This window comes from Lycium barbarum, chromosome 9 (assembly GCF_019175385.1).
Source record: "Lycium barbarum isolate Lr01 chromosome 9, ASM1917538v2, whole genome shotgun sequence".
Lineage (NCBI taxonomy): Eukaryota > Viridiplantae > Streptophyta > Magnoliopsida > Solanales > Solanaceae > Lycium > Lycium barbarum.
In genome coordinates, this window is record NC_083345.1 from 88,131,259 (window position 1) to 88,142,368 (window position 11,110).

At 35.6% G+C, this 11,110-nt stretch overlaps 1 long non-coding RNA gene across 1 annotated transcript; it reads right to left on the minus strand.

The window, feature by feature from the left end:
* Positions 1 to 6,805: 6,805 nt before the first annotated feature.
* LOC132609072 (uncharacterized) lies at positions 6,806 to 10,396 on the minus strand. The gene is made up of 2 exons (XR_009570665.1): positions 10,043 to 10,396; positions 6,806 to 9,744 (listed from the first exon to the last, which is right to left on the minus strand). It is a non-coding gene; the product is annotated as an uncharacterized LOC132609072 (long non-coding RNA).
* Between the last annotated feature and the right edge of the window lie 714 nt (positions 10,397 to 11,110).

Sequence of the window (11,110 nt, forward strand, 5' to 3'; positions counted from 1 at the left end):
CTAATGTTTAACTTATGCTAGCAACTTCATACCTATTTTAGCACATTTTCATAATAATGCTACCTCATCACCATTATTACCTTCCATAGCAAGATTATATCCATATCATACTAAGAATCATAACTCAAGTTAGCTTACTACTCAAAAACATCATAAAAAACTACATTTAGAACTCATCTTTTACTTTCTTCTTCCACCCAAGTTGTTCTACAACTAAACATTCTTGATAATATGTAATAAGCATGAAAACTAACCTTTTATCTCATAAGAATGATCTTTGGAGCAAGATATCAACTTATATGAAAACCCTAGCTTCAATATCCAAAGAATTCTTGGAGTTTATTAACCCTAGCAAGACCTCTAGCACATGGGTATCTTGATTCTTGCCTCTTGATATTTAATCTCCCTTGGATTTTGGCTTGGATTAGTTTATGGAGTGGAAGAGAGGGTTTTTGGAGAGCCTTTGGATCTGATTTGGTGAAATGAAATGTCCAAACGAAGTGGAGTAAATTATATAAAGTGGAACTTAAAATCCCGTCGGGCAATTCTGCGCCCATTTTGACGGGCCGTAAAAATTCCTACGGACCGTCAAAATAGTCCGTAGAACTGCCCAGTCAAATATGGTTCACTGTGACCATTTGACGCTGGGCTGGTGCAATTTGACGGACCGCTGAATTTTCTGCAGGGCGTCAAAATTCCTGCGGGCCGTCAAATGGTCCGCAGAAATTTTCTGCTCAGACAGTTTGTCGTAAAACATGCATAACGTTTTACTCAGACGTCACATTGACGAACGGTTTGTTGCGTTGGAAACTAGACTCGATGAAATTCAATTTGGACAAAAGAAACACACCAAAACTCCTCATTTCCTAGGAGATATGCCTCACCGAATCTGGACCAAAATCCTGTCCGAAAATTTTGCAAAGTTTTACCAAAGTTCCCACAAACTCCATTCCTTTATTTGTTTGTTCTTAAATCCTTCCATAGCTCATTTCATGGGCTTAAACCCCCATAACCATAATATGGGAACATGTAATCTCATATATCCTAAGGTAACTCCCATTTCCACGATTAGGACAACTAACGCCTAACGAATCTCAACGGACGAAACTACGAGGTGTAACACCGCCGAAGCGGAATATGCTCTCCTACGCGCATGTGGTCTTGTGAGAAATCAGTTTGCAGGTGGGAAAATTCCCAACTCTTCTAAGGCCTGCATCTATGGATCAACCTTGTTTAGGGTGGCCCATAGATGCCATAAACCAGTCGCAGAAGCAAGAACACCAAAAACCAGAAAAATCTTATTTCACCAAGTTCAACCCTAAAATCCCGACATCTATCCAAGAACTTCCAGATATAAACCAAACATGCAGACACTTGTAAAAACATGCTACAAACTAAGTTGTATCCTCGAAAATCCAAACACAGGTCACCTTGACCTAGTCAACCTCTAAATAGACAAAACCAACTTTCCAACCAATGGTAAAAAACGCTCCTGAATGCCTTAGAAATCGAACCAAGCATCCCACCAATTCATAATTGATCCTCCAGACCTCCTGGAATTGACAAAATTCTGAAAAAGGTTCCTTTACCCAAAGGTCAACTATCAGTCAAATGCTTTTCACTTTAAGGTTCTAACTTCCTCAAATCCTATCATAACTCGCCTGATGACCTGGGCAACCATGTCTCCCATCCTCGTGAATCAAAAGCACTCTAACGAGGCTAAGGGAAATGGAACGCAATAACAACCAAATGGGTCGTTAGATAAAGTGCATATTTTACTTTGTTTATGACTCAAGAAATTCGAATAATTAAATAAAATTATTGGAGGGAAAAATTTAGATGTCAACAACTGCATGATATTTCACAAACTTGATTTTTGACCGACCAAGTTAAATTACTTCTTTTTAAAAAAAAAAATGCAAAAGAAAGGAATGAGAGTTTTGAAATCATGGCTAGACCCTGGATTTAGGTTTCCTACATATCTTAGGCTATATGAGACCTCAGGCCACCTATAGTTTGACTCAACTAAACGTTTAAATCGTGACTTTCCTAAAATATAACTCCTGGACCTTTTTCAGTGTTGAAATAGAGAGGTTCAAGGGTGATCGGTTGGAATGTGACTGACTCTTTGGTATTGAATCCACCCACATATTCCTGGTCATGGGAATCAGGTCACTTGTAGTTTGACTCAATTGGCTGGAAAGAGTATCCCTTATACCGGAATGCCTTAGTCTTCGGACCCTTTGATAGACAAAACCTAAACGGAAAAGAGGCTTGTATATTCGAAGCATTGAATGAGGTGCACTTTATACCCAAGGGTAAGAGATTACACGTACATAGTTTCCAAATACTTTGAATGCCACTTTTTCTAGTTTAGCATTCATTCTGGTTCGACTCCGACTCCGATCGGTTTCGAGATTTTTAATGGAACTCAAACCAAAAGGCAGAATTCAAAAATTAATTATGGATGAATTCGATGTGGAGTGATCCCAATTCATGGCCCAAAATCTTGACTCTCATTGGCACCTTATCTCGACTGACTGTGTAAGAAAAATTTCCACGTATGCTTCGCATTGATCTGGATCTGGTCCTCACCAATGATGTGCCATGAAATTATGGCACATTCGATGCTTTTTAACTCTATGTTCTACTTATTTTCGAGTGAGTTTGTGTCAGTTTGATTTCTTTTGTGTATGTTGCAGGTATTTCGAAGTTGGAATGCAAAAACAGCTGAAAACAAGGAATTTTGAAGACAAGACACTTTTACACACTTGTATGGACCGTCAACATGCTCGATGGTCCATCAATTATGTTATCAATCTTCCTTGAGTGAAAGTTTAGAGATTGTGCAACTTTGATGCAAAAGGACGGGAAGGTTGATGGATCGTCAACATGTTCGACGATCCGTCGATGTACATTAACGATCCGTCGATGTACATCAGCGATTGAAGTTCTACGGCTTAGTTCTCTTTCATCATACCGTCAACTTGTATCATCGTTACTCGACAGTAATGTTGATGCACATTGATGGTCCATCGAGTTGTAAGCTGACCTGGGCAGGATTAGTTTTATTAATTTTGAGTTTTGCGCATGGGTTTCTAGTTGTGATATGTGCATATTGAGTTGTTAGGGTTTGTTAGTTCTTCATTATTCACTATTAGTTGATGGTTGCAAACATTAGCTTATGACATAAACCTAGATTTATTTGGGATAATAATTAGGGTTTGGTAGGAACTAATAACAAGAACTCAAGGCTTTAAACCTTGTTTAATAAATTCACTTAGGAATAAGAGGAATTTACTTGGCATAATTAATCATTCTTCATATAAACTCTTTTGTATTTGGGTAAATCATAATAAGATATTGTTCTTAATTATTGGGAAATATTAGGAACTCCATTAGAGATTAAGTGCACCCATACAACGATCCATTAGAAGTATATCATAAGTGAACCCTAAGCATTGCATTCATCTGGCGGGGACACAACCTTGGTTTTTTTTACCATATATTACAATCCTAAGAAATTAGTTAGCAATTAGTCATAAACAACCAACTTTATACAAATTCATCGGTGTAATACATTAGACCTAAATAAAGCATTCTACGATCTTTTCACACCATATTCCCGGTGGGATTTGACCCCAACCTTGTTGGGTTACTATATTTGACATCGTCCGCTTTACGCTAATAAAAGGTGTAACTTGAGCATATAATTTTTTTGCGCCGTTGCCGGGGAATACAGTTTGAAATTACTAAATAGTGTTTTCTTTGATTGAAATATGTTTCTTATTTCATCACACCTTGTTTGTTATTCTTTGTGAACCAGGTGATCATGGTTATGCGAAATCAGCGTGCAGCACCTGGTAACCAGGGTGGTCAACATAATGACCCCCCGAATGATGCTAATGAGGAGAATGTATTTACTGATCTAAATAATGAGGAGGACTACGCATATGTTATTGTTCATCCTCGGGTTGGAGCTGCTAGTTACAAAATTGACTCCTCTCTCTATGAGTTGTTGAAGTTTGAGGGCTACTTTCGGAACTCTACCAATAATGTTCCTCAACAACATTTGCAAAACTTTGTGGATGTGTGTGCTCATCACATCCAAAACAATATGTCACAAGATTATACTCGGCTGAGGCTTTTCAAATATTCCTTAGCTTGAGAAGCAAGAACGTGGTTCGAGAAGCTGCCCCGGAATTCTATTACTACGTGGGCAGAGATGGTAGCAGTGTTTCTCAAAAGATGGTGTCCTTCTAGCAAGAAGGCTGAGATCCGTGACAAAATCTATGAATTCAAGCAGCGACCGAGGGAATAATTATACGAAGCTTGGGAGAGATTTAAAGAATATTTGCAGAAGTTTCTGACTCATGGTTTTCCCGAGGACATATTAATGGAAAAGTTCTACCGAGGGCTGGATCCTGTAATGCAGTCAATTGCGAACAACGCAACTGATGGTTATTTTATGGATAAATCTTACACAACTGACCATCTCAGTAATGTTTGTATGGATGGCCCTCTGGACAATGTTTGTATAAATGATCTTCTTGACATTTGTCTATATGAATGGCCCTCTTGGTAGTGTTTGTATGAATGACCCTCTTGGCAATTTTTGTATTAATGACCTCTCGGTAGTGTTTCAATCAATGGCCCTCTCAGAAATGTTTGTATGAATGGCCCTCTCGACAGTATTTGTATCAATGGCCCTCTTGACATGCAGATAAATGCTTGACAGGGATGTCCCTCTCTGCCGGATTATCTTTCTTTCATCTTTTATATTTCTTTTTGCTCTCTCGGCCTGCTGTGCCATTTCATCAATTGATATAGTCCTTTTTGGCTCAATTGTGCCGTCCTTACCACGCTTTGTCCATTATATATCACTATTCCTTGATCTTGCAATCCTTTTGACGCTTCGTCCATTATATAGACATTTTGGCTAGATTGTCGTGCGGTGCGAATTAGAGTTCCCTCGGATGGGAGGCAACTTACTTGTCTTTTCCATCACAAACAAACGGGTTGGGTAAATAAGTTGTCTTCCTCCTAACGACAATGGGAAACCTGCGTTCATTGAAAAATGTTAGTTTAAATGAGGTCGATCCGTGTCATCGAATCTTGTGGTATTGTTCCTTCGCTTGGTTAGATGTGGCCTCCGGTTTTGGCCGGTTTGGACCTTGGTAGCACGAGATATGCATTTAAAAGTAATAAGGATTTTGAATAAGTTTTGTTATAAAAATAAAGAACAAAGTTTTTTTGAACATTTCCCTATTATCGTCATGACATGCGCAGTTTAATCAAGAATCCTTGGGGTTATTCCTAATGTCCGGTGGTGGAATCTTTGATATCTTTGACTTGTCTGATAGATTTTTTGAGACCGTCTTAGATATTCAACCCCAGTTGAAGATGTGTAGGCCGACTGTTATGCCCTATTTTTAACGGATTAAAACTAGCTCACAACTTATGACTATGTTTCTTCTGGTTTTGCAAATTTTCAGAGTCGCCACTTAATTTTAGAAAATATTAGGAAACCATTTGTAAAAATGTAAACTCCATTTTTTAGTCTTTGAAACCTATCAGATTCTAGGTAAGAGTTTTATTTACCCCGAGGGGAAGGTGTTAAGCATCCCTCAGAGCCTATCCGAAGACAGTCTTTAAACTTAGTTTTATTAACACTAGAGGGGGATTATTTAATTATTTCTTGTTTTATTATTACCTATTTTTAAAGAAACGCGAAATGAGACTTTTTCTTATAGTAAAAAATAAAAATAAAAAATAAAAAAATGATTTCAAAAGATCATTTTTTAGCTATGTAAATAAATGTATATTTATAAAAGAGAATAGTTACTGATAATGTATGCATGAGGAAAATATGTATGACATTTATTTTATATAAGAATAGTATGTACAGTATAGAATAAAGAGAGGTATATTTTTTATAAGAAAATAATGTATATATGTGATATGTAAAAGAATTAAATAGTATATGTGATATATATGTATATGAAAATGGTACATGTATATGTTTATTGTAGAGGCAGTAGTTAATATACATGAGATGTAAACATATACGTACCTATTCATGTTGTATTTTTATATACAATAGTATAAAATGAGAGGATTAGGAATGCATATTTTTTAGAAAAATAATGTATATGTGAGGTATTTATATCCTATGAAAAACGGTATATAATGGTTCAAAAATAGCTATTTTGTGATATGGAAATAATATAATAGCTATTTTGTGATATGAAAATAATATATATATATATATATATATACACATGATGAAAAGATGATTAAAGGAATTACTGAAAATAAGATGATATATATTTGTAAGCGTGTATATAAAATGGAATATTTACCTTATAGCTCTCGTAAAATAGATTGAACCACTATACTCGAAACCTAATATGGAGTTCTTGTATTCGACTTAAATAATAAGGCCTGCTCATGTTAGTTAAAAAGAATTGCTGAAAACGTTTATGGCCTTGAGATATACCCCTTTTTTAGAGCACTCGTGCTAAAGCTCAGATATGATTTACCTTTTTGTACATATTATGTGCCCCAAAACATTATGCCGCTTTACTTTTGGTTTCCAAACCGAACTGATTTTCTTGTCTTATTTACCTAAACTGACCTGAAATTACGTGATTGACAACAATGTTTTTTTTTTTTAGAAAACAAAATCTGGTTTTTGCCTCTGTGAAAATCAGTTGTAACATGAAAATTTGTTAGGAAATCTTTAGAGAAAATTAAAAATCTCAAAAGGTTATATACTAAATCTAGTATCAAAAGGGGCAGAAGATAAGGACTAAATTCGCTGTTCTGCTCAGCCATTTTTCCACAGGTTCGTTCACAAACAATAAACAAATACGCTACAAATACAATCCATACAAAGTGTTAGTCAAAAATATAAACATGTATATATATGCTAACGCAAAGACATAAAGTTTGAAGAGGAGGAGGACAGGGACGCTTGACACGAATGAGGGACGCTAGACACGAGCAAAGGGGGCTGCTACTAGTTTCTTCTCTGGTCTGGGCAGAATCCGGAGTTGCCACAACTCCAAACGCTCCCAAGTGTTGCATGAAAAAGAAAGGAAGAAAAGGATTAGTAACCATTCTCAATCAAGAAGAAATAAAGTGAACAAGAAAATGGATCTATTAAATTATTTAAATGGTCTTCCCAGGAACCTATCTCTAGATTAGCTCAAACTTCAAATACATACATATCTTATAGGAGGCATAATTTATATTCACAAGGCTCTATACATGAAAATATACAGTCAAACAAATATTACTCTAACTCAACCTTTAAAAAAAAGGGAAGCAACACAGATTATCTCACCTTAATGGTAGGTCCTTTACTTAGTTTAAATAATACAACATTTAGTTCAAAGTTCAAACAAGAGAGGTAATAACTAACAAGTTATCAACTTATTTCAAAACCTTCTTGTTATAACTTCTTAATAAGCAAGCCTGAAAAGGCTTAATAGAGTTTACGATTTCTTGTCAATTGCTGCTAAAAGAAAGAACCTACAGTACATATCCACACACTTGCAAAAGGCTTAAAAGACCAAAGCATCAAAGCACTATGTCACTTAATACCCAGGACCTTTGTCATATTAGTCTAGAAACCGATCAAGTTCAAATGAAACTTCTTATATGCAGGAAAAAGAGATGTATTAATAATTCCAACCCATGAAATAAACTAACTATTGTGATTTAACTAGAATGTGTAATAGTCTACTGTAAATGCAAAATTTCAGTCTTATAACTTTTATTTCTAGGCCATAAAACCCACAGGAATGCGCAAAATAACAAACCAGAACTTTAGCATGGAAATTATGTTTAGCATGTACTCGTTTTACAAAGGTATTCAAAACAAAGTGATAGCCACTACCTCCTGATTCTCAACACAAACTAAACTTTCATACTTAGGTAAACAAGATTCCCCAAGTCATGATTTAAGCAGGAAATAATATCAAAAGAGAGACGAAAGGCTCGTTTTCAAGTCTAAGCTTGTTCTACATGTGCAACATGGATATTAAAGATTCTTAAAAAAAATAGGAACAAGACGACCGTATTCTAGAAAAAGATACACCTAAACAATTTACTTTCTTAGTTAAACTAACACATTGCTTTTGAAATAAAAGATGATTTTTAAAGAAAGAAATTAACCACACAAAAGAGGTAGGATCACGGATTATCAAGCTTACGTTCAAGTTTATCGAAACTTCAGTAACTACCTCACGAACACACAAGGGAAGCAAAATAGCTACTGAGTTTTTTACATATGCCCCTGCCTTAATTCTTTCGAGTACACAAACAAATGAGACCTCCCTTTAAGTACAGCTTGTTCAGAATAACCAGACTCAAAAGTTGCAAATGACTTACTTCAAAAATTCAATCCGAACCCTATAATACCAACAGGAAAACTATGCAAAAATCATGTTGAAACAAACTGTCGCTCTCTTGAATTCTATTCAGATTTTTTAGTGTCATTAGAACGCCTAAGAAATCTTGTTATCCAGGCATAAAGTGAAGACAAACTCAGGTAGTACATAATAATTTATCCATTTTTTACACTTTGATATTCTTTGTAAAACAAAACAAAAAAAATACACGAGAAACAAAACAGAGACCAAGCTTCAAACAAGCATTTTTGTTTTCCATATTACAAAATCCCAAACTGGATCATCTGGACATCATAGGAAGCAAAAAAAATTTAGACATAAAGTTCAAAGGTGTCGCACACTACTTGTGAGGATTCAGCTAAAAGATATGCTACTAAATTAAAAAATCTTTCCAAAATGTTATAGTAGTGATTTTAAAACAAGCAGTACTGAGAAGACTAAATTCACAACAAACCTACTCAAAATTTTAACATGAACCAATTAACACCTACCTAACACAAGGAAGATTTTAAAACCAATCTTGGCTTCTTACTACTTCGTGACCTCATTTATATTTCAATATTGCAGTATTTCAGAATCCATACAAACATTGACTCAGACGCAGGTTTATATCCTAAAGGGTCAGCAAGTTGGCTTTTGAAAACTCACAACTTACGCCAAAATCTTTATGTACTGTTTTCAGCTAGATTTATGATAAAATAGTCCCTCTAGATTAATGGATGGGGTTAAAAAAAAATTGACAGGATGCTAGTGTTGGAAAAGTCGAACTGCCATTTTTCCAGGAGCAGTTAGTCTCCTTTACCCCTCTTCATCTACTATTTAAAACCAAACAAATTCGAAACAAACAGAGGACAAACCAGCTACCAACAAACAATCCAATGACTATATTTTTAGCTCTATTTGGCTACAATACATAATGATTTGATAGACATAACAAGAGAGATTATAACAGAAATATGAGACAGGATTTAAACGAGCGACGAGCTCATTCACATGTTCTAAAATTTAATCGATAGTTCCTTCATATATTCTTAGCTATCTTTTATATGCGGATTTAGGGCAGAACCGAACAGAGCAGCAAACCAAGCTCAAATAGGCAAAACGATGAAAACATTACTTAATAACAGCATATACATACACTCCTAACAACTGAATAGGCAAAACGATGAAAACATTACTTAATAACAGCATATACATACACTCCTAACAACTGAAGACAAAAGGTAAAGCGAGGGCGATTACTAACCTTTTGCGGGACAACGAACTAAGGCTAATGTCGTCGTCAAGTCTCTGAATCCGCTTCAAGCAGTCCTTGCTCAGCCGAGAACTAAAAGAAGGAATTTCGACAATCAAAACTAGAGTAAAACAAGTATTTTTTTTTTTTTTTGGAGAATCCGAATTTTTTAGCAAAAGGAATTTTATGAGAGGGGCAAGCTTGTGAAAAATAAAAGGGATTTCTTGGTCCTTTTTTTCTGTCCTTAACAGCCCATAGAGGGGCTGCATTTATAGCTGAAAATTAAAGGCATCAAATTCAAAATTCAAAGTAATGAATAAGGAGGGAAAATCTCTTCTTTTTTTTTTTGAGAATTCTGAAATTGAAAATGATGAAGTGAGGGGATTCTCACCTTTTCAGAGGTGATTTGAAGGAGAAAGAGCCGTTTGGGGTAGCAATATTGCTGATTCTGGTTTGTATCCATTGGATTGAGAGATGGGTTGATGGATCTTTGCTCTTCCCCTTTCTCAGAGGTTTCAATCGACCTTTTATGAGTTGTCGAGCTCCATTTTTCAGAAAAAGGGAGATGGGCGATGGGAGAAAAGGCGACTGATGAGGATAGTGGCGTCGATGACCACTTTGATCCAGCGGTCCGACGGTGGAGCCGGTGGTGAGGTGACGGAAGTGACGTGATGGGGATGGGGTGGATGGTGACGGCTAGGTTTTCTTTTGGGAGAGAAAACGGGTTGATTTGGTTAGTTCTTGTTTGGTTGAAGATGAAATAGCTACTGATTTAGGGACAGGGCTTGCTTAGTTTAGGTAGATTTGGGCCGGGTCGGGGGATTTTGGGTTGGGGCAGTTTTGGGCCATAGGTTTTGGAAAAAGGGAATTGGCCCGATATTATGTAGATGATTTAATTTCTCATCCCTCTTTACTTTAATCAATTAATTAAAATATGGTTCTTTATCCTAATTAATTCCCAAGAAATATACACCAATATAGATTACAATACAAGTAATTTAATATACGTATTTAGCTTTAAAAATAGAGTGAAAGATGATTAACATAGTTATAGATAAAATTAAAGGAAAAATGCCAACGACAATATTGATATAGGAATATCAACACTATTTTTGAGTAATTTAATTGTAAAGAATGATGTTTAGTAAAAAATATGATGTTTGGTAATTTTTTTAAAAACAATAAAAATGTTCTTAACTTTAGAGAAATATATCTCGAAAAAATAGCGTAATAATTAATGAAAATATTCCAAACTCATTCTGGCGAACTTTCACAACTAAGAAGCATCGTGAAATTAATTAAACAAAAAGGAGGGCCAAAATTGGGTGTCAACAGCTTGTCCCTCTTCGACCAGGGATGATTAAAGAGTCTTTGGGAGAAGACATTGACATAAACCTGATTTTGTCCCGACGAGTAAATCAAATTGGGTTTGGAAAGAGTACAACTGAAAAAGCGTAAT